Here is a 24,594-nt window from a genome sequence, read left to right as displayed (position 1 = left end):
TAGAGGTGGCAGTGATTGTCCTCCAAAGACAATCCCTCCGAACCTAGGAGACCCTGTTTATTGCCCCTTTTTTATTTATTGTTTTGATGGGTTGGAATGGGCGTTGGGGTTTTGGACATTTGGTTGGACTTCTTTATGGACATTGGTTGGGGTTAGGGAGAGGGGTGGGTCAGGTTTTGTGGGTTTTTTACATAGTTTATTTTTGTTAGGGTTATTATTAAATCAATATTTCTAATTTACATACAATGTTGCTAATGTTTTGTGGGTGGGGTTACTGTTTTATTTCACACTGTTTCCTTGCTGGTGCAGGGCCACCCATAGCCAGTGTTTGAGTTAAATAATTGGCTGACTTTGTAAGACACAAAAAGATAGATGCGGCACCCCACACTGATTGAGTTGTCCTACTAGTACTGTCAGTCTCTCTCGTCTAGTCTATGCATTATTTAACTGGACTCAAAGAGGTGTGTGAATTACTGAATTGATTGAAAACATGTCCATTATTAATTATGCCTCCCCCAAACTTCTCTTACCTTTGCGTGATGTTTAACTTAGGCACAGCGATAGCTGCATGGTGATGGCGGTTTCCTTTCCTAACATGCCATGGTTGTGGTGGAGGTAGTAGTAGTAGACAGTGACACTGGCAGGGCAGCAGCATTTGCAAAAAAAGAAAATGAGACAGTCAGTCGCCTGAGAGAGACTGTTCGAGGAGTAGTAGAATGAAGTACAGTACAGAACTTACCGCAAAACAATAATATGCAAAAATATTTTATAACAAAACATAACAGTGGTGGGGATAGCCTACTAAACAGAGTCACAACAAACTATAGTTGTGTAGAGTCACTTGACTTGGCCTACAGTACACTCCTCGACACAAGCGTAACAGTTAGTGCTGTGTATGAGGATGACAACAAATCCTATCAATGCCGGCAATTAATGTGGATGTATATGTCCCTTTAGTAACTAAAAATCATCTCTAAAATATACTGCTCATGGGACGCCAAGCAGAAGAAGATCCTCAATCTGCCTTGAAATTGAAGTACTGCTGCTTTCACCACATCCGCCCCAGCAAGTGTGTGATACATTATTGGTGTACATTTAATTTAGTCACACCTCAATAAGTCACAAAGCCTGGGGGAAGAGGGTTAGGGTTTGTTGAATGGATAGGAAGGGGGGGTTTGGGGAAAGGTTTTCAAATGAAAAACAGTACACATGGACAAACAACAAAACACAATCTCTGTAGACTACCATATCAATATGTTAAGGGAGAAAAAGGAAATGCATGCATGATGATGATTGATATGGAGACCTGGATTACATACAGTTCTTGTTCAGTTGTTCTGGGCTTACTTTTACAGATAGGAAATACATTTTTTAAATATTGCTAGGGATGAATCATAAACAGAGAGAAAACCTAATGATAATAATAACAACAAGAAGAACACACTGTTGTAAAGATTTCGCACAAACAGAACCTTGGGGCTTGGGGCTATATATAATTGCACCTATCCATTAGTATCATGTCCTATCTTAGGCTTTTGGTGCAAAGGACTGGAGTTGGAATAGTAAATTAAACAATTCACTATCCAGCGCCTAAAAGCACTATGCGTTGTAAAAGTATGCGCTGTAAAACTTGCGATGTAAAGGTAGGCGTTGTAAAAGTATGCGTTGTAACGTCATACATCCATGTGGGTTCAAAGGTGTCTTATACAACAAGCTGCGTGGTAACGTCATGTGTGCAAAAATAAGAGACACAAAGGTAAAATGGTTGCATGGCTCGGGCTAACTAAGCAAAGCCTAGAATGACCCTAGGGACCATATAACTACTAGTGTCTACTCTAGTACTACCTGATTTGTACTAGTGATGTATTGTATACTATTAACTCATTTTTCAAGCTTGCTACTGACCAATAGGGGAGGTGTATATGACACCTAAAAAATGTGTAATTTTTTTTCTAGGAGCACTACCGAGCACCAGTGCCGGAGCCAGCGGCGAAGGCGACGTGGCTGGTGAGGACGTGGCTGTTGCGGATGGAGCTGCAGGGGACGAGCCAGCACCAGTGGCGGGTGGTGGTAAGTTAGATTCATAATCCTTAACTATTGACATTACACTCACTGCAAGTGTGTAATGCATGTATACTGTACTGTTGAGACTTAGGGAACCATTAGGATGGCGGGCGGATTGCCCCCGCCGGCGGTAGTCACCGCCAGCCAGGCAGCGGAAAACCGCCCGCCATCCCTGTAGACAAGACCCCCCGCCATATTACAATGGCTGGGGGGTCCGCGGCGGATGGAAAGACCGTCCGCCGCTTTTGTGCACGGTCGACATGTCGACCGGGCAGAAAAGGCCACGGAAAGGCATGCGGAGTATGCTTGGGGGCCCGTTGCGGGCCCCCATGGACTCCAGGGGTGGGTACACATGGGGGTTGCCTATGGATGGTAGCCCCTTGCCTTTCACAGCACAACGTGGCAGGCACCGCGCGGTGCTTTTCACGTTGTGCTTTAAAGCACAACATGTACTTTTAGCATTGCTCACAGCACCGCCCGCCGCATTGTTAAAAAAGCGGGATGCGCCCGCCACTGTGGCGGGCGCATCCTAGCATCCTAATTACCCCCATGAGACCCCAGCCCTTATGGCGGGAGGTCTCTTTTAGAGTGAGGATGGCAGGCGGACAAAGTCCGCCCACCATCCTAATGATGCCCTAAATAAGTAAGAGTTGTTGTGAACGTTTGAAGAGTCAAGACACCCTTTAATTTGCATTAGTAAAGGCATTAAGGGTGGGAGTATTGAGTAACCAATGGCATCTTCTATCTGATTTCAACTCCGCTTTGAAAGTTTTATGGAGAAGACTAAAAGTCAGATCAGATCACCTGGTGATGAACTAAAAAGGGAAAGATGGGTGGAAGGAAGAAGGACGGACTAAGCCTCCTTTTCCTTGCTGGTGGTCTGGAAGACAATAGATTTTCCGAAACAGTTATTTGCTCCACTTTGTCTGCAGGAAGCTTGATTTCCTGAAATGCCCCTACTTCAGGAGCAACAACTACTATTGTGGGCTGTTCTTGAGGTTGCTGCTGTTGTTGCAGCTGCTGCTGTTGTTGCGGCTGCTGCTGTTGTTGCTGCTGCTGCTGTTGTGGCTGCTGCTGTACACTTATCTGCTGAGTTTCCACCTGCGTTGATTGTGTACTACTTTGCGATTATGACATTTCAACATCGCTGCTCGTTAGTAGACTGGCTACCTCTGCGACACTCAAGGGCTTGGTCCTAGGTTGGTGGGGTTGGACCGCTGGTGTGGGGGTGCTGCTCCCAGGTTGGTTCCTGGACAACGCTGCTGCAGGCGTACTTTTTTTGGTCCCAAAAAAACATTGGCCGGCACACCAGTTGTGGTTAGTGGCACTTCCTTTTCTGTTCCTTTCTCTCACCCACAACTTTCTTGGTACTGGACCTGTTACCTTTCTTTGGGGCCATCTTCAGATGTCAGGCAGGACCAGGTGCACAAGTTGTGGTCACACGTGGATGTGATGCGCAGGACTTCTGTCTGGCTGGCAGTACAACGGGTGATGATGATGACACCTCCTCCTCTGGCTTTTTGTGCACCTAAAAGCAAATACGCCAGGAGAAGAACATCAGTGAAATGTTGCATTTATTGTTGTGGTTCAGTTACTTACTACTGTACTAGTACAAACAAACAAACAAAAGAAGATATAGTCTAGCCATTTCTGAGACTTTGTCAACAAGGGCAATGTTACACTACTGTGTACACACTACAATCTCAGGAAGGATAGGAAAGAGAATAGGAACCACCAAATTACAAATGTAATGGGAGTGGGGTGGACCCTATTTGGCATTAAACTATTTGAGCATCACATCATTCATGGAGCTGCTGCTGGCAAAGGGAATGGATGGATGGAAGCAGTAAGCCAATAGGAAAACCATGCAGGCTTATATGGCAAAAGCAGGACACTAATAACTACCACCACAAAAAAATGTCACCAGCTGCATGAACACTCACAAATCACAAGCAACAAGCAGGAGGCCTGGGAAACACCATGAACTGACAAAAGGCTTATAAAAGCCAGGCAAAGGATGCATGCTAAAGCACACTACTCTGCCTTTTTAATGCAATAAAATACAAAAACGAAAATACAAAGGCACAAAAAAGGTCTGCAGGGTGCATGCATTGCACTCCAACACACACCAGACACACACAACAAAGGCATGTCTTTAAGACACCCAACATCAGAAAGCCCACACCAAAAAAACACATTTTCCAACTCAATCCAATACCATCCATGCCCTAAATGATGTCTAAATTCAACAGACCACACAGAAACACTTGTTTAATGCAGCTGTGGCTACCTGCTCTGAGCCCACCGGGTGAAAGCAGGCCTGTTGGCAGACAAGGCCAGACAAGCTTACAGGCCTAGGCTTCAAAATGGCAAGCAGCCACATGGCCAGACCCAACAACAGAAAGCCCACCCCAACAAAAACACATTTCCCAACTCAATCCAATGCCAACCATGCCCTAAATGATGTCTACATTCAACAGACCACACAGAAACACTTGTTTAATGCAGCTGTGGCAACCTGCTCTGAGCCCACCGGGTGAAAGCAGTCCTGTTGGCAAACAAGACCAGACAAGCTTGCAGGCCTAGGCTTCAAAATGGCCACCAGCCACACGGCAGGCCCAACAACGGAAAACCCACCCCCCAAAAAAACACATTTCGCAACTCAATCCAATGCCATCCATGCCCTAAATGATGTCTAAATTCAACAGACCACACAGATACACTTGTTTAATGCAGCTGTGGCTACCTGCTCTGAGCCTACCGGGTGAAAGCAGGCATGTTGGCAGAAAAGGCTGGACAAGGCCAGACAAGCTTGCAGGCCTAGGCTTCAAAATGGCCATCAGCCACATGGCCAGGCCCAACAAAAGAAAGCCCACCCCCGAAAAAACATATTTCCCAACTCAATCCAATGCCATCCATGCCCTAAATGATGTCTAAATCCAACAGACCACACAGAAACACTTGTTTAATGCAGCTGTGGCTACATGCTCTGAGCCTACTGGATGAAAGCAGGCCTGTTGGCAGACAAGGTCAGACAAGCTTGTAGGCCTAGGCTTCTAAATGGCCACCAGCCACCAGCCACATGGCCAGGCCCAACAACAGAAAGCCCACCCCAAAAAAACACATTTCCCAACTCAATCCAATGCCATCCATGCCCTAAATGATCTTTGAAAATGAAATACATTAAAAAAACACCAAAGGAACAGTTGCTTCATCATGCACCCACGCATGAGGCCATGACTAGCTCTGGGCCTACTGACTAGTACTACCCACAACATTTAAAAAAAAAAAAGAATGATAGTTACCAAAATTAAATTGTAGTTGCAAAAACTGCAATGCCCCCAATCAAACAGACACAACAACCACTTACTTGTAAAATATCCAATTCAAAAATCCTCAAATCTAATGGCAATGATGCAGCAGACAAAAAGTGTAAGCATGGGCGGAAAATTCGCTCCGCTCCCAAAATGTGCGGATTTTTGGCAATTTCGCGGTCTGCAAATCGCGCAAAATTGGCCAAAAATCTGCAATTCGCTAGTTGGCGATTTTTTTTTGCTTGGTCGCGCTTCAAAAATACAATCGTGGCGTTGACTTACCGTGATTCTGAGTTCACCGAGTTCTTTTCCTCCCGGTTTGCGTGCGCTGCGCCATTTTGGATCTGGCTGCGTGATCGCGCGAGACGTTTCGACCGCGAGTATGTCATGGAGTCCCGCCATCTTGCACTGCGAGACTTTGAGAACGCGAATACGTCATAAAAGCCCGCGATCACGCATCGCGAGAGTAAACAATTGCGAATACGTAGATGCGACGCACAGCTAACATCCGGTGGGACATTTGAACAGCTCGCTTTCCCGAAGTAGCAAAAATTACAATTCTGCACAAGAAATCTATAGTTGGCAGCATAAACCTTCTGAAAATGATGCTTTGGATCAGAATAACTCCTCAGATTGACATTTGGCTGCACTTTTTTGTGCAAGGAGTCAATTTTTGGGGGGGTGGGCGGAAATAAGTACCCCAGAGTCTCCAACTTACTGTCCCTGTCCAGCAGGCTCCTCCCAGTGCTTTGTCCGTGTCCTGGTCACTTTTCATTTGGATCTGGAGCTGGAAGGATTATTCTTTGTGGCTGCTTCTGGATATTTGGATTTGAGGATTTTTTGTTTGGATCACTTTTGGATTTGAGATTTTACAAGTAAGTTGGTGTTGTTTGTTTGGAGCATTGCAAATGCTGCAAGTACAATTCATAAACTTTTTCACAACTTAAAAAAATATATATTGTGTGTAGCCACAGTATCCAGTAGGCCCAGGGTTAGTCATGGGTGCATGATACAACTGTTTCTGTGAGATTTGTTGAACTTAAATATCATTTACGGCATGGATGGCATGGAATTGAATAGCTCACTGTTATATGTGGAAGTTTTTTTAAATTTTGGGGTGCGTGTTAAAGCTACCCTAGCCAGTATTCCCAGGGGTAGTCAGTTGTGCATGGACCAAGGCTTTCTGTGGGGTCTCTTGAATTTAAACATCATTTAGGGCATGGATAGCATTGGATTGGGGTGATTTTTGTGTGTATTTCGATTTTTTGGGTGTTGTTGGGGCCTGATCCAGGGCCTGGCCATGTGGGTGGGGCCATTTTGAGTCCTGGTCCAGGGCCTGGCCATGTGGGTGGGGCCCATTTTGATTCCTGGTCCAGGGCCTGGCCATGTGGGTGTGGGTCTAGGGGCCATTTTGAAGCCAGGCAGTGTGCTTTGTGCCATAGGCCTGCACCCAGCCTGCCTTGCTTTCATCCATTATGCCCAGGGGTACTCAGTGGTGCATGGACAAAGTCTTTCTGTGGGGTCTCTTGAACTTAAACATCATTTAGGGCATGGGTGGCATTGGATTGGGGGGATTTTTGTGTGTATTTCGATTTTGTGGGTGTTGTTGGGGCCTGGTCCAGGGCCTGTCCATGTGGGTGGGGGTCTAGGGGCCATTTTGAAGCCAGGCAGTGTGCTTTGTGCCATAGGCCAGCACCCAGTCTGCCTTGCATTCATCCATAATGCCCAGGGGTACTCAGTGGTGCATAGACAAAGACTTTCTGTGGGGTGTCTTGAATTGTGTGTATTTCGATTTTTTGGGTATTGTTGGGGCCTGGTCCAGGGCATGGCCATATGGGTGGGGGGGCATATTGAGGCCAGGCAGTTTTTGCCATAGGCCGGCAAGTTTGCGGTTGCGGGCCAGTAGGCCTAGGGTTATGATGAATGGGTGCATGAAACAACTCTCTCTGTGTGGTCTCTCTTCTATTAATTTAAACATCCATTTTTGATTAGAATTGCAATTTTTATTTTGGGTCTTTCCGTTTTTGGGTGTGTTATGTTAATAATAATAATAAATGCCTAGTTGCAATAGCATTAATTGAAGCATGACATATGCAACATTTATTTAACTGGTGTTCCTCTGGCTTCTTTGCTTTTAGGTGCACAAAAACTGAGAACCAGGAATCATCCTCATCATCATCACTTGTTGTAGTGCCAGGAAGAAGTACTGCTGCGGTGTGTGCACAACGTCACGTGACGTCAGGTGTGGCCACACACAACTCTGCAACTCGTGCAACTGCGTCCTGCTGTTCTGACTTCTGAAGAAGATGGGCCCAAAGAAAGGTGGCCGTAGCTCCTTTACCAAGAAAGTTGCCAGTGCCACTGCAAGTAAGAAGGAGCAGAAGAAGCAAGTGGCGCCACTTACCAAGGAGACTGGTGTGCCGACCGACACTATTTTTTTTAAATAAAAAAACTAAACCTGCAGCAGGGGTGTCCGCTGGGGACCAAGCTAGGATCAGCACCTCCGCTTCATTGGTCTCAGTGCCAGCACTCCAAGTTAGTCCCAAGCCCATGAGTGCCGCAGAGGCAGCCACTTTAATTGCTCTTTCACCATCGACCAGGGATGTTGGCGTTGACTCATCACAAAGTAGCATCCAATCAAAGCAGGGTGTAACTCATCTGACGAGTGTTCAACCACAGCTACAATGACAATCACAGGTGCAACCAGGAGAGGCGCAAGGAGAGGCGCAAGGAGAGTTGCAAGTAGAGGCGCAAGTAGAGGTGCAAGGAGAGGTTGCAAGGACAGGCACAAGGAGCGGCGCAAGGAGAGGCACAAGGAGAGGCATAAATACCCACAATGCTTGTTCCTCCAGAAGTAGAGGCACATGAGGAAATTGAGATTCATGCGGAGGTATCAGCCGAGCAAGCCACTCCTGATGATCCATTGTCTTCCAGATCCCCAGCAAGGAAAAGGAGGGCTAGTACAACCTCTTCTTCAAGCCCCCTTCCTTCTGATGATCTAGATCTTGATTGGCACCCACCAATTCAGTCTGAGAGGGAGGCACGCCATGAGCCGGAAAAGCTAGGTAAAAGGAAGGTTCCCGCAAGGCTTTTAGTTATGGGTGATGACGAAGAAGAAGTAGAAGTGGTGTATTCTGCTGCTGATGAAGAGTCTGACGATGACGACCCAGTCATCACAGTCATCACTCCAGCCCCAGTGGGTATGCAGCAGACAGACATTTTTTACCCTATCCCGAAATGCTGCACGGGATGTGGACGGCGTGGCACTGGTACCACCACCAACACAGGTAACTTCTACACCAACACGACATACAGCTTCCATATTTTCTCTTCAGAAGGGCCGGCAGGGACCTCCATCCAGCTAGACCTCCATTACCTCAAGTAGTGGTGCTGTAAATGCACAATAGAGACACATTTCCCCACGCCCATCCTCCATCTGGCATTGAAAGTGGCACCTCCAGAAATCTCAACTCCCCAGTTTGGGACTTCTTTAGTATTAGCAAAAAGGCGGAAAACCACATTATTTGTTCGATTTGTAAACGAGTAGTTAGTCGGGGTAAGCTTGGTACCAACTATGGTACCGGAGGCCAGAGAGGTCATCTCCAAAAACACCACAGCATCCAGTGGGAGCCAAAAGTACAAATCCAAATGTAGCCATTCATATTGCATCTGATGACGAGGAGCTGATCCTGCAGGGGGAGGTGAAGAAGCGAGAGACATTTTTTCTTTTACACACAGTTCCCCTGGCAGCAGCACTGCAGTGGTAGCGCCCACAACCTCTACCCCAGCAACATCTAGGAGGCACAGTAAGAGTCTGGTAGAGACACCAATGCGAAAAAGTACATCAATGAGCCCAACTGGGTTGAAGAAGTCTGGATCATCATCACATGTGAAAACGGTCCAGACCACCATTAAAAGCATGTTTTGGTCGAGGGCGCCATTTGAACGCAACCACCCAATGGCACGTCTGTATAATGCAATGCTGGCTAAAATGTTAGCGCTGGACCTTCTCCCTTTTTCTTTTGTGGAAGGGGTGGGTTTTCTAGAATTTGTGGCAACAGTCTGCCCTAAATGGACATCAACATTATTGTTCAAGATTTCTTGAAAAAAGAAAACATAGTCAGCAAGTTACTGACCACCTGCCGAAAAATCTGCACACATTTCAGCCATTCTTTTAAGGCAGGAAAGCAGCTGAGGATCATTCAACGTGACCGTAGATTGCCAGTCAGAGGACTCATCCAGGAGGTGGTAACACGTTGTAACTCAACCTTCTACATGCTTAAGCGTCTGTTTGAGCAGTACTTGGTAATCAATGAGTATGTCTTTCACGCACGGGCTACTTCTATGAAAGACACAAGGCTAGAGGTGGAGGAATAGGACCTATTTAAAAGCCTGACACACATGCTTCGTCCTTTTGAGGTCTTCACCCATGAAGTCAGCAGGGAGGACTGTACTTTGGGCAAAGCTATCCCATTGCGCATGCTATAGCACCAACTGAAGGCGGTGTCTTCAACGTTCCAAGTTGATGCTGAAAAACAAGACCCATATCGGTTGGCGGAGAGCTTATTAAGCCTCCTAGTTGACAATGCAAGGCTTAAAGCAATACATTCAGAACAACATTACATTTGTGCCACTATTCTGGATACACGGTACATAAAGGCACTGGCCAGCAATACATTCATTCCTTTTTCTGAAGCAGATGTTTCCAAGTACAAACATTGGCTAGCTCTGTCAGCCACTCGGTTCGAAAAAGAGCGGCAGGAAATTGAAGGAACCACCACAAGTACTACTGATGCAGCAGGTCATTCGGCGTCAAGGTCCACTTCTGTGGCCGAAGGCAGTCACTTTCCCTCAGAGCCGTTAATGACACCAGCAACCGTATCATCATCACCTGCACCAGACCTAGCCATAATATTGTCGGAAGCGGATTGGATAACTCATCAAGGGTTTGCTCGTTCCAGTGTTGATGCAAAGGCAACAGATGGTATGCAAAGTGGAGCACCCCTGGAGGACCTTGAATGGATGGTGCAGGCCTATCTGGATGACCCAACAGAGGTCTTCTTTGATCAGAAACCATTGATGTATTGGTATGGGAAAAGGCCTCAATGGCCACTGATCACCAAGCTGGCTATAAATTATTTGTCTTGCCCACTCGCAAGCGTGTCTTCTGAACGTGTTGTCAGTGCTGCTGGTACCATTATAACTTCAAAAAGGACCCGTCTTTCACCCTAAAATGTGGAGAGGTTAACAATGATCAACATGAATCAGCACTTCATACCACCAGATTACAAAATACGTGAATCCACGCAGGAAGAAGAGGACACCGACTTAGGTGACAGAAGTTCTTATCTGTTAGCTGACCTACTCCTGGTTCAATTCACAGAGTTTGAGGACGAGCTCTACTTCCCTGACATCTAGGCTTGAAATACTTACTTTTTTTTCGTCCTTATTCACTTTTAATTCTGTGTGTCTTTCTTTGTTTTGCAACTTTTAGCACAACAAAACTCTAATCACAACAAATCCATCAGCAGCACTGTCTTTGTCTTATTTCAATATTTAAGGTGCCGCTGTCTGCATTCCTGAAGTTCACAAGTTCACAACTCAGTCATGCACCTCTATGCTCCTCCTCCAGACTCCCCCTATCCGTTTCCCTCAAGGCAGATGGCCGGATTACGCAGAATGAAGAAACTGTTGCTTCGTAGACGAGTCCCCTCAAAAGAAGTGGGACTGGAATGGCTGACTTTGCTGACTGTTACTTCTGAAATTGACATGAGAGGCTGCCCTGTGGCCCTTCACTTAAGAATAAGATGCTGACAAAAAGTGGAACAGGTAATGAATGATGAGATGGCATGCAGTGGACAACACTGGCTGTCTGGCTCTGATGAAAGCAATTGCTGTTTGTTTGTTGTGCATGAAATTAATCCTATGTGTTCTGTTATTATTTAATCTTTTACACACTAAATGTAACTCAAGTCTACTCTGTTTTTAACTTGTTTAATTCAAATTGTACTTCTACTGCAGGGGCCACTACGGTGCATTTTTTAATATGGAAAATGTCCTTGGACTCACTGTGTGTAGACTGTAACTGCATGAACAACATTGAGTTTGCCAACACCATGACGATGATGAGTCATGATGACCAAAGTTACATAATATCTTCACAGTCACTCACTGGGATGGATGGATCATCATCGTCGATTTACGGAAGAACTATGGCCATTTCGTGAGTGGCAAACAGGTAAACAAGTCAACAACAGCCACAGCAGAACTACATGTCTGTCTAGTCGTGGTATGGAGTGGTCGATCCAGTGTAGTGTTATGCCAGAGTCCAGGCAGCGGTTCATGTAAAATTGCGGCTATGTGGCTTGCTGTATAAAATTAGATCTGCTTTGTCTGTCTGTGTCAAAGAGGTTGGTTCACTCAGTGGTGCCTGCCTTGACCGTCTGCATGGCCCTGGCCTGCTGTGTGCTAATTATTATCCTGGAAACAGAGACTCAGACTAGGCACTTTAGAAATGAGGCATGTATGTAATACTGTCGCCTCAGAAATTGAAAGTGTTATTTTTGCACCACACACCGTACCTTATATTTTTCCTCCGGGGTGTTTTAATATCCCTTTCTGTTTTTCCATCCACAATTACAGGCCGTCACTTACCCTGTGCGGTGGGAAATACATTAACTCAGGCTTACCATAGCAATCCGCAATTCCACATCCGTCACGCAGGTAGTGGACAGTGTGGTCACCAAGATTGATTGACAGAGCGCACGATGGAATGAAGGAGTACAGCGAATAAGAGGAATGGCTGGATGTATGCAACTTCCCAATTTGACCAGGACAGCTACAACATACAGTTACAGTATCCACTTTACTTGTCCGTATCTTTTAAATAATGTTATTGTTGTGAACTTCTACGAGTGCGACTCATTGTGTTTGCTCTCTGCTTCAAATTCATCCCTACAGCTATTTGATAAGTTTCTTTGCTATTTTTAAAACTAATGTAATGTACTACTAAGTGTTTATTCTCTCTGAGGGCAGATAGGCAAGCAAAATTGCGTAATTACTGCAGCCCTGTACTGTCTAATTGTTTAGTACTAGTTAGTAAGTTGTAGTATAAGTACCACTTTTCAGTAACCTAACCATCCATTTAGCAAACAACTTCAAGCATGCACTTCCTTTATGTCCCTTAAAAGATTTATGGATATATTCATATCCAAAGATTTGTTTTTCTTTATTTGTTGTTTGCCCTTGCTGTGTTTTTTTTTCTCTCTCCAAACAACTTTCCCCAAAAACCCCATTCCCATCCATTTTTCAAACCCTAACCCTCTTCCCCCGGGCTGTGTGGTTTTCATTGAGGTGTGACTAAATGACACCAATAATTCCACACGCTTGCTGGGGAAGATAAGGTGAAAAGCAACAGAAAATCAATTTCAATGCAGGTCAATGAATCAGAGGATATATTCTTATTCTGCTTGACGCACACCCATGAGCATTTGCAAATCAATTCAGAATTTCATGTCCGCCATTGAGTGGATTCATCAACAACAACATCCTCCTACACGTGAAGAAAGCTTACGCTGCTGTGTCCTTCAGTACTAGTTCTTGTAGTAGCCATAATCCATGCAACTAGTAGTTAACTTTTGATTGAATACTTTAGCATTGGTTAGGCTAAAATTCATGCCACTGTGCTTTTGTACTGTACTATGTACTATCGTACTGTTTTAATGCTCCTCAGGCCACTCAATATCTAATTTCCTTTTTTTTCATATGCTGCTACTGCCAGTGTGTACCATTACTACTACCACCACAACTATGCCATTTCATCCGTACCGAATTCCATAGCCAACCTTAATCGCCATTTGCCATGCAGCCAACCCTGTGCCCAGCCCTATTCTCAAACACGAATCACAGGTAAGATAAGCATTTTGGGGGAGGAAGAATAATGGAGTAGGAGGAGAGGAGAGACTGACGGTAGTACTAGTAAAGTAGTAGGACAATTGAATTCACTAACTCAGTCAGTGACACTTTAGTACAAATTTGGACGATTACTTAGACAATTTGAATCAACCAGCCAGTTAAGTTTCAGGAAAACAAACGTATAGTTACCCCCACCCGCCTCCTCCACAAAACGGTAAAAACGCGTATGCTATGTTTAAGTGGAAAATAAATAATTATTTCGACCCTAACAAAAATAAACTATCCCACAAGACCCGACCCACTCCCCTCCCTACCCCCAACCAATGTCCATGAAATGTCCCCAAAAGTTCAAAAACCCCAACGCCCAATTCCAACCCCCCCAAAAGTCTTTAAAAAAGGGGCAAGGGACAGTCTCTCTCTACTTTGGCCGGCGGTGTCCTGTGGCCAGGTGGTCACGCAGCTCTCTCCGGAGGGCCTTGAGCAGGGCTTTCTGCCTCTCCACCTCCTGCTCAAGGTAGGCCACTCGCAGGGTTAGTCGCCTTGCAGGTACTTTGGGGGGCAGCTGTTGGTTTCGCTGCTTGGTGGCAGCGGGTGGCTGCAGGACCACAATGCCATACCGCTGGAGGATTGCGCTGGCTGTATGACCCAGGGGCAGCGGAGGAGGATGCAGCTGTTGTTGTTGATGTTGACTGAGAGTCATCCTCCTCCTCCTGAGCCACCAGCCACCGATATTCGGTGACAATTGCCTCCAGCTTCTATTGCCTGGCCCGGATAGCCAACTCCTTCCTTGATAGTTTAGAAGGAGTATCTATATGAAGTAAGAAAAAATACTGTAACCAATACTCGTTAAGATTAACACCAAACAATTAAACAGAAAGTTGTGTCACAGTTGCACTAGCAACTTGCAAGCACAGTACATAAAATTTGTGGCATGTATCTAGCTAAACTCTCACTTCATCGGCCTCTGCTCTAACATTAGTGGGAGTTTCAGTAATTCTACTAGCACTATATGGACTCACTACATTAGACTCAGACAGTACACCAGCCTTCTTCTGCTCTCTTGTTTAGCAAAATTAGTACGTAAACTTGTGGAAGCTGGCATAATGCCAGCGCAGTCAGCTTGCACCCAAGAAAACCAGATGCAAGCCATGATGACGCAGACTCGCATTACTGTTACAAGTCCAGTACATGCAGGTGGGGAAGCTCTTACTTTTCTATTACGGGTGGCACTGGCCATTCTCTGTTACAAGGGCTACTGCTCAATTAATTTAACTTTCACCCTGCCCTGTCCCTGACTACTACAAAAGGAAAATGAAGACGATAACATGATCATCTTTCCCTTCACAGGATATTTGCTTATATAAGGGATGACTTTAGGTGCTTTGTTTTTATTGATTGAGTGAACACCGATAGGCCACACATGAATGACACAGGTGAAACAAAATTATTAACATAGGTAGTGAGTGGTCTCCGTAATCGCCGGAGGAAGGCACTTGTGACTTGACTTGATAATGTGAACTATACAATATAGACACACAATATATGCTGTGCTTGCAAACTACTGTTAGTCAAGGGAGTATGCTGAAAAATTACCACTTCTTCTTTCCTCTGCTTTGCTACTCTGGCACGGACGTGCGCTGTTACATGCTCTTCAAAGTAACACTCTTCATCCAGTGACAGTCTACTCTGTCTACTCTACATACACCTATGCTATCTAGCAGGCATCCAACCATTCAAAGTAAATGTCAATCATTCTACTTAATGTCTCAACTGGACAAACCTTACTTTTTCTCACCGAAAAACACCCTTTTTATTTTATTTTGTAAACCGCCACCCATGCATCCGTGCTTGACTTGCATTTGAATTTGATCCAAAGGATATATTGCGCACACATACAGTTTATGTTTCACCCACCCAGGCAGTCCTCTTTTCTTTCTCCTTCCTCCCATCCTTTCTTCAGTCTTCAACCTCCAGCCATGCATCAGATTCCCAGCCACCTGTGCCTGCATTCAAAAACACGTATCATTCTTTGCCAGTCATTAATTTAACTTGCATGTCCTTCACAGCTGAGTTGAAGTCAAATTTAGAGGAGGCCATTGGTTACTTGTCAACTCCCGCCGCTAATGCTATTGCTAATGCGAAGTCAAGTGTGACTGTCTTGTACCTGGTTGACAAAAACTTAGTTCTAAATTTGTAAGTCTTCTTAACAGTAAAGTGTACTTGTACTGTACAGCATATACACCCCTGCAGCGAGCCTACTCTGCAATCTCAATAAGTAAGGAAGATAATAGCTCACTACTGCCCGCCACTACTGAGGCATCCCCCACAGCAGTTCCTGCTGGCACCGCATCTGCCCCTGGAGTGACCACCTCCGCGCTGGCCCCGGCACTGGTGGTGGGCTGTGCCGATGGTGTTCCGCCTATAAAATACATTTAATATTTTTAAATGCCACATACACCACTCCCTATTTTGTCTAGGAATGAAAAAAATTGTTAATACGTAAACACATTTAATTATTTGTGACTCTCTACTCTAAACTAAAAATTCCCCTTTCGGAAGGGGAGGGTGTTTTTATTTATGCTTAGCCATAACATTCTACACTTTTTGGCACAACTGAAGTATGCTTGCTTTTTAAAACGTACCATTTTTCTCATAACAGACGGAAGCTTCCCTTCTACGAACAAGAGCAATATGTTACTCATCATCATCACCACCAGTACTTTAAGTTCCAACCAGGTGAGGGGTCTCCCCCAATTAATGTGTAAAATCAGCCACTGTACAGTTTTCAAGAGTTCACCTTTTCTCTTCTATGAACTTGATTTTAATAAATATTTTTATATAATGCACAATTGAAAATTAATAGACAGAGCTAGTTGTTTTATTTTTAATAAAGCATTAAAACGTACATAGACTCTGTGTTTTTTGGTAATGAGTGAGTGAGCGAAAGCGTTTGCAATTTGCAAGCATGATTCCGTGACTCTGAGAGGTCGGGACTCTGACTCCGTAGTCTTATGTTCTGGGTTGTATAATCATTGGGGATCATCGCTGCATTCGGGAGCTAAATAATGACTCTGACACACTAGCTAGTCAGTAAGGAGATTGGGCGTTCAACTTCTGTTATGACTGAGGTTTGTGGAAAGTCTAACTGCGCCTATTATCACCAATGCCCTATTTTCCATAGTTCTGTATGTGTAGAATAGCCCCTGCAACAGTAGTAGTATGTCCTCCTATCCAATCAAAAAGTAAACTAGTATCTTACTCTTGGTGGCCATTGATATTTTATTGTTGGGAATTGTCAAAGCATAAACATTAAGAGGACCTCAATAGACATTATGGACAACACAGAGGACTGCACTCAGTGCCTAGAGCTATTGCTGAATAGGAGCTTTGTTTAACACCTTTTGCCAACTGTGCAAGCTTAGCTAGCTACACAGACAGACTAATAATAATAAATAGTAGTAGCACAGAGATTCATAGTAGATGCAGGATAAGAATTTAGAAACAGTCTACAAGAAGATCAAAGACGATTTAGGAAGAAATAGAATTATGATGAACGTTTGGAATAAATAGGTGCTGTAAAAGTTAGGGAAGTATAATTATTAATATTAACAGGAAAACTTACTAGAAGATCCCTCGGCGGACCGATCCTGGCCTTCCTGCTCCGCCAGCGCCGCCACCGCCACCTATGTCCTCTTGCCCCTGGGAGGTGCTGATGTACATGAAAGAAAGACACAAACATGGATGATTGTTGTCAACGAACTAAAACATTTAAAAAACCCAATAATAATTATTTTGGGTAAATAAACAACAATTGCACTAAATTTATTGACCTATCTGATGTGGTCTACTAGGATATTAGTATTGCTGGAGTCGCGGACCGTCTACTTGGAAAGTTATGTAACTCACTAAACCAACTACAAAAAGGTTCTACTAGGACTGGCAGCACTCAGCAGCACGCGAAGTGACAGACACAGTCCGTCATGATTGCAGACCACTAAAAAATGTCCTACTAAATGACAAGTCATAATATACTCAACCTATCAATCCACCACCACTATCTCTTCTTAGTGGCAGGAGTAGAAAGGAAGGAATGGACTTGAGTCTCTAGTCTCTAGCATTATGCACTTCTGTAAAGTACACTCATAATCACTCAGGCCAAATGAGCACAAAATTGAAAACATGTAAGCATAGTAGCACCACCACTGAGCAGGCGAGCACCTGCAATCACAGAAGCTTTTGAAACATAATTTACCTGAAATGTAATCAGCAGCATTCTTGCTCTTCGGAAAAAACATATATTTGCAATATAACATAGAGCAGAAAAAAACAAAGTAGTTATTAAATAACTACTAGTACTCACCAAGCCCAGGGATCTCGGCGTCAAGCAGGACGAGCCGGTCTTGTTCCTGATCCAGTATGTCGGATCACCTGTGCGTCACCTGGTTGTAGGTGCGCCGGACCCCTGACTCCAGATACATGGCCCGGCACACCTTACCTCATAGCTAGCGACGGTCCCGGAGGCCGTACCCGGTACCGGGCCTACCGCCTGCTGCGACGGCCTTGGGGAGGTGGCGCTGCACAAAGAAGACCAGTGCCAACAGCTCCACCACGCTGAAGATCTCCTTGGGACTTACAGACACCCCCCGTAAGCGCCCACAAGGGAGCTGGCTGGGGGGTGCGGGAGCGGGACTCTTCCCCTTGAACTTGCCGGCTCCCTTTGCCATGGTCCTGGGTTAACCACTTGGCTGCTAAGGCACATGATGCTCTTCCATTGACTTTCCATTGAAATCAATGGAAACTCCATGACGAGTTACCCTTGTCATTAGCACTGAAGGGGTTAAAGGAAGGAAAAAGAGGAAAGAATAGGGAAAAAAAGTAAATAAATGAAAAGAGAGAGTTAAAAGAAAAAGTTGTTATTAAAGTAACGAAAAGTAGAAAAAAACATGAAATATAGATGTACAAAAATAAAGAGGTAGATAATGAGTAAGAAAGATTAAAAAAAAGTTTTAAAAAAAAGGATTACAAAGATTGAAGCTGGATAGAAAAGGCATGCCCAGAACAGTGCAGTGCTGCTTCCCTCACAGAGGGGCGGCTGCCTCCATGAAGCTCCCAAGACAGGTGTTCACCTGTTCTTTGTTTTAGCTCCTGTGTTGTCAGTGCACCGTGTAAGCGCACAAGCATACCCTGCTCTCACTCTGGAGAGTCACTCTCACTCTGCAGTCACTCGCACTCTGCAGTCACTCTCACTCTGCACGCACTCTCACTCTGCTGTCACTCATGCTGTCACTCTCACTCTACAGTCACTCTCACTCACAGACAGCTGGTGTTGTGTGTGCCTGGTGAAAGCGTGCAATGATGGCTGGTGTTGTATGTGCTTGGTGAAAGCGTGCACTGACGGCTGGTGGTGTGTATGTGTTCCTGGAGAAAGCGTGCAGTGACGGCTGGAGTTGTGTGTGCCTGTTAAAAGTGTGCACCGACGGCTGGTGGTGTGTGTGTGTGTGCCTGGTGAGTGTGTGGTGGTGAGTGTGTAGTGGTGAGTGTGTGTGGTGTGTGTGTGTGGTGTTGTGTGTGTGTTGTGTGTGTATGTTGTGTGTGTGTGTATGTGTGGTGAGTGTGTATGGTGTTGTGTGTGTGTGGTGTGTGGTGTGTGTGTGTGGTGTGTGGGGTGTGTTGTGAGTGGTCTTATGTATGTAGTGTTATGTGCGTGGTGGTGTGTGTGTGGTGTTGTGTGTGTGTGTGTGTGGTGTGTGTGTGGGGGGGTGTGGTGTGTGTCTGTGTGGTGTGTGTCTGTGTGGTGTGTGTCTGTGTGGTGTGTGTCTGTGTGGTGTTGTGTGATCCTCTGTGAGACACTGGGGTCTGTCGTCTGGTATGGAAGCTTTGGTCAGATAGGGAAGCATGGAAATGTCGCGCTCCTGTGAAAGAGCTGGCGGGTGATTGCGGTCCCACTTAGGAGCCAAAGACTCTGAAAGCAGTGCCCCTGTCTTTAACACCACCACACCAGTGTGCCTCAAGTAACAAGTGCCAGGTCTTCTACAACGCAGTGGCAGAGAAGAGAGGCAGGAAAAGCAGGGGCAGAGAGAAGAGGCAGGACAACGCAGGGGCAGAGAGGAGAGGCAGGACACAACGCAGGGGCAGAGAGGAGAGGCAGGTGACAACGCAGGGGCAGAGAGGAGAGGCAGGTGACAACGCAGGGGCAGAGAGGAGAGGCAGGACACAACACAGCGGCAGAGAGGAGAGGCAGGATACAACGCAGGGGCAGAGAGGAGAGGCAGGTGACAACGCAGGGGCAGGGAGGAGAGGCAGGACACAACGCAGGGGCGGAGAGGCAGGACACAATGCAGGGGCGGAGAGGCAGGATACAACGCAGGGGTGGAGAGGCAGGATACAACGCGTGGGCGGAGAGGCAGGATACAACGCAGGTGCGGAGAGGTGGGATACAACGCAGGGGCAGAGAGGAGAGGCAGGTGACAATGCAGGGGCAGAAAGGAGAGGCAGGACACAACACAGGGGCAGAGAGGAGAGGCAGGACACAACGCAGGGGCAGAGAGGAGAGGCAGGACACAACGCAGGGGCAGAGAGGAGAGGCAGGACAACGCAGGGCCAGAGAGGAGACACAGGACACAACGCAGGGGCAAAGAGGAGAGGCAGGACAACACAGGGGCAGAGAGGAGAGGCAGGACAACACAGGGGCAGAGAGGAGAGGCAGCACAACGCAGGGGCAGAGAGGAGAGGCAGACAACACAGGGGAAGAGAGGAGAGGCAAGACACAATGCAGGGGCAGAGAGGAGAGGCAGGACACAACGCAAGGGGGGACAGGTGAGGCAGGACACAACGCAAGGGGGGAAGAGGTGAGGTAGCACACAACGCAGGGGCAGGGAGGAGAGGCAGGACAACGCAGGAGCAGAGAGGAGAGGCAGGACAACGCAGGGGCAGAGAAGAGAGGCAAGACACAACGCAGGGGCAGAGAGGAGAGGCAAGACAATGCAGGAGCAGAGAGGATGTGCAAGACACAATGCAGGGGCAGAGAGGAGAGGCAGGACATAACGCAAGAGGGGAGAGGTGAGGCAGGACACAACGCAGGGACTGAGAGGAGAGGCAGGACAGGCAAGAGAAGCAGAGGGGTAGAAGGGGTAGAAGGGGGCGAGAGGGAAGGAGGGCTGCAGCCCTGGAAGATACAGCGGGGATGAGATAAGAGCGAGAGACTGGGGGAGTGATACGGGAGGGAAGGGTGGATTGAGGCACAGCGAGCGGCGAGGCGCGGGGGTACAGGGAGCCCGAATGGACACGAGGGGACAGGATGGGGATGGGTGGAGACAGGTGAGGTAGCAGGTTTGTGCTTGTGTTTCCTACAAAGCCGTGTTTGACATTTGGCGCTGGCTAGCAAACCTGACTTTGCTTTCAGAAATAACAGGTGGCGCGCTGGAGTGTTTTGTCTCAAAAGAAGACGCATCGTGCAGGGCTGTTTGTATCGGTAGTATCTCAGCTTAAGTTCTGATGCTTCCTGTTATCTTTTGCCGCTAACAAAATAGAGCGTTCTCTGAGTCATGAGTTCGAATCCCGCCAAAGCAGAAAAGCTGCGTAATATAAATTGAGAAATATTAGCAAGTGTGACATAGAGCACTTAACAGCAGATATGCGTACCATACACCATTCCATCCAACCCTATATCAGGTTGTGCAACTATGGTTGGATTGTTAATTCTAAAGGGCATCTAGATCTAGGAGATCCATGGGCAATGATGTGTCAACATGACTTTGAATCATTGTTATTTGAGGCCTCAACTAGAGCTAGCCTGTTTGAGTCAATTTGAGTCAACCCAGCTCTGTTTGGTGCTGTTATTTGTTTATAATTTGAACGGGCAGCACAGATTTCATTTTTTGGGACAGTACAGTGTTGTTTGAGGGATGCAAATAAGACAGGGTAGTAATCCAGAAATAGGAAGGTGGCACCAACATATTCAGTAAATAGTTTAAGCAGAGCGTTAAAGTCCTTATAAATGTCTGTTGTAAGTCCCATGTCTAGACACAGCTTGGAGCATTTTATCCATTCCTGTTATTACTCAGGTTCACGATTGTTGTTGCAGCCCCTTTGAAGACCATTGGCAAATTTACAGACGTTGAACAGAGGGATGGGGAGAGTGTCATGCCAGTACAGTCATACCGGATAGGGGTGTGTCCCCGTGGAATTGCTTGGATGCTACCTACCCATATCTCTAATTTCACACTTTCAAATACCTTATTCTTTTCATCGCTCACTACTAAGTGCAACGGTGCATGCTTTACCAGACTTTTAAATAAATAAATACATCTTTTCAATTTCTGCATCCTGGGAGAATTTGCTGGATTGGGGCTGAGAGTTTTTCCACCCTCCGAAAGGTTTTGTGGGCTTGTTCACCTTGCCGCACATGAATATCTTAGGGGCAAATTGGCTTCTACTACTGGTGAAGACGCGGGTAGTTTTCAGTTTTTGCCCTGAAGTTTTGTTATACCTAGCCAAGATCGACTTCTTTTGCAGTTTAGAATAGACAGCAGTCTAGCTGCAAACCACAGGTCTGAGAACATATTAAACTAGAACACAATGCCTATTGGAAGGCGCAGGGAGATTAACTAATTTGCCCAGAATCACGTGATGGTGAGCCAACGTCGTGAATTGAACCTGGTTCCTTAGCTTCCCGCTCTGCAGCTCTGGTCATTATGCCACATCCGTGTGCTTTAGGGAGATTGCCTACTGTCTTGTTGTGTGCCTCTGCTCTGTTTTTCCATAGTTCTTTTGCAGAGAGGGCTACTGTGCCCCTAATATTCTGCGCAGTGTGCCACAGTGATGCAACACATCAGGTGTTAGTGGGGAAGGAGTGGGTATGGGAACACAGTGAGGAGCAGCGTGTTAGAGAGTCTCCAGAAGTGTGCCCCGGGTGGTACTGTCCCTCTTGTTCCTTAGTATGCAACAGGCTGAATACTCTACACAGGGTACCGCCTATAAATAATAACGTACCCCATACATTGGTAGAACTGTTCTGATCTCAAACTCTAAAACAAGGGGCAGTGAGCCCGACAAAGCGACCGCACAGTCCCGCTAAAGCAGGGATATGACACCAAATACCCATAAAACGGCTGCTAAAGCAGACCGCCACACACTTACCTCAGAGTCTTGCAAGGAGTCGTTCGCAGAAAAAAAACAGGATGTGCTTACTTGGGTCAAGGGTTATATGCCACACTATGTGGGAGTGGCCTGGAGGGTAGGGATGGGCTACGGAGTTGTTGCTTGGAAGATCTGGGGAGGAGCTTTTGCTCATGTGATAATGACTGTGACGGGGAGGACTGACGAGGAGGTAATTAAAAGAAGCGGTGGCTGGAGGGAGCGGTGAGTTTTCTAGACACTAAGTCAAACAAAACCAGTGTGTAACACGACAGTACCAGTACCATCTGTGTCTGCAAAGCCAACCCCAGCCGGCATGTCTCATGTCTGCACAGTCTAGTGCGGCTTTTATTATTACACAAAATTATAACACGCAAATGACAATAAAGAAATTTTTTTTATTTAATTTGTTTAGGACAACTATGTGTGGCTCTGCCTCACTCTCCTGAAACTTGCCCAAGGCATTCCACTAGTTTTAAGTTCTTTAGAGTTACTCGTTGTTCAAACAGGTTTCATTTCTGATATTTATGTTTCCCTGGTGTTGATTTTGCTCGAGTGAAAGTGTCACTTGTAGTCGTTGAAATGATACTCATAATTACACTGACATTTTGAAAATGTCACACATAGCAATATGAAACCTTGGCAGCTATGAATCTCCCACTTCCCGCTTCTGAAATGTTGGCATGCATGCAAGAGGTGTGTCGCTCTGACTTGGCCAGGGCTCCAAGTCTAGAGCTTGGCAACTTTAAAAGTGTAGTCTATTTTAAGCATGCAAAACTCTAATCTGAGAGTACCTAAAAACATAAATCATATGTGCCCGGTGGAAACACTGTCTGCTCCTCGCCCAGCAACATGATCAGTTGAAATCACTTTGATATAAAGGCAGTGAGCACACTCAAGAAGCAAGCACTTTCTGCCCACCTCACACAACCACACATCAATGTAAACAACCCGGGTCTGCACACCAAAGACCTGCAATGTCACCAGGTAACGTACCACGTCACACGGACCCGGCGCCGCTCATTCTCCAGAAGCCGCCTTCTCACGGGGCACCCGGGGAAAGTCTGCGATTCGCTGCCAGGGGGAGCTGCGGAGATCCAAGCCTCTTCTGGAAGCAGGTGAGAGGGGCGCCTACCGTGCATCCTGAGAGTCTAAGGGAGGGGATAGGCCTTAAAGAGCGGCATCTGCTGGGTAATTCTGTCCGCAGAAGGAGGCATAGTGCTGGCTGCTCCGCTGTGTTTTAAAGGGGCTGAAGCTCACTGGATGTGTCAGGACCACTGAACGGGGATGTGTAGCTTGTTCCTATTCCGCCAGACAACCGCATCATCACCTGATGCGGCATGAACAGCTGAGCGCTTGCCAAGTACGCCTTAACGATGGGGCAGTGGCCTCATTTACACTGGTAGGAGAATGATTATCTAACTCATAAGTGGCCGCAACTGCCTGAACATGAAGAAATTCAGGGACGCGCAGTTTCATAGGGGGAACTGAAATCATATTCAAATGAAAGTAAATTATATGACTTTTGACGATTAAGTAAATGTTTTATGACGCTGAATTGATACCAGCGGCACTTCAACCGATCGTAATGTAAAAAAAAAAATGCCCGCTAGTGGTGCGTGCGCGCGCCACTGCGAGCATATGTTTTGCATTATCGTGGCTGTCAAGCCTCGATAATTCAAAACACATGGCCTGTGGTGCGCGTAACAGACAGAGCTACGTGACCGCCCATGGCCTATTGCGTGTTCTATTGAAAAAACAGCACGCACGTGAATGCCAATGAGAATGGACCTTGGAAATAACACGCACAAATGCGTGGAATTTCCAAGGTCCATTTTCAATTCCCCTCGGAAAGGGACTCGCTACGCGACACTGCTGCGCAGTGTATGACAGGCCCGAGCCCTAAAAAGAGCTACTTGCACAAAAAAGGACAGCCAAATGTCAATCTGAGGAGTTTTTTTCATCCAAATCATCACTTGCAGAAGGTATTATGCTGCTAGAGCTGATATTCTTCTCCAGATTGAACATTTTACATGTTCAAGTTCTTGAGCTTCACATTACTTCCGCCGGATGTCGATGGCGCGTCCAAAATGACGTGTTTGCATTCTCTCGCTCTTTGTTGCGTTGGATATGACGTGTTTGCGTCCTCACGCTCTCGTTCGCGGTG

The sequence above is a fragment of the Lissotriton helveticus genome, chromosome 1_1 (genome assembly GCF_964261635.1).
Source record: "Lissotriton helveticus chromosome 1_1, aLisHel1.1, whole genome shotgun sequence".
Classification (NCBI taxonomy): Eukaryota; Metazoa; Chordata; class Amphibia; order Caudata; family Salamandridae; genus Lissotriton; species Lissotriton helveticus.
This window is presented reverse-complemented; position numbering follows the sequence as displayed.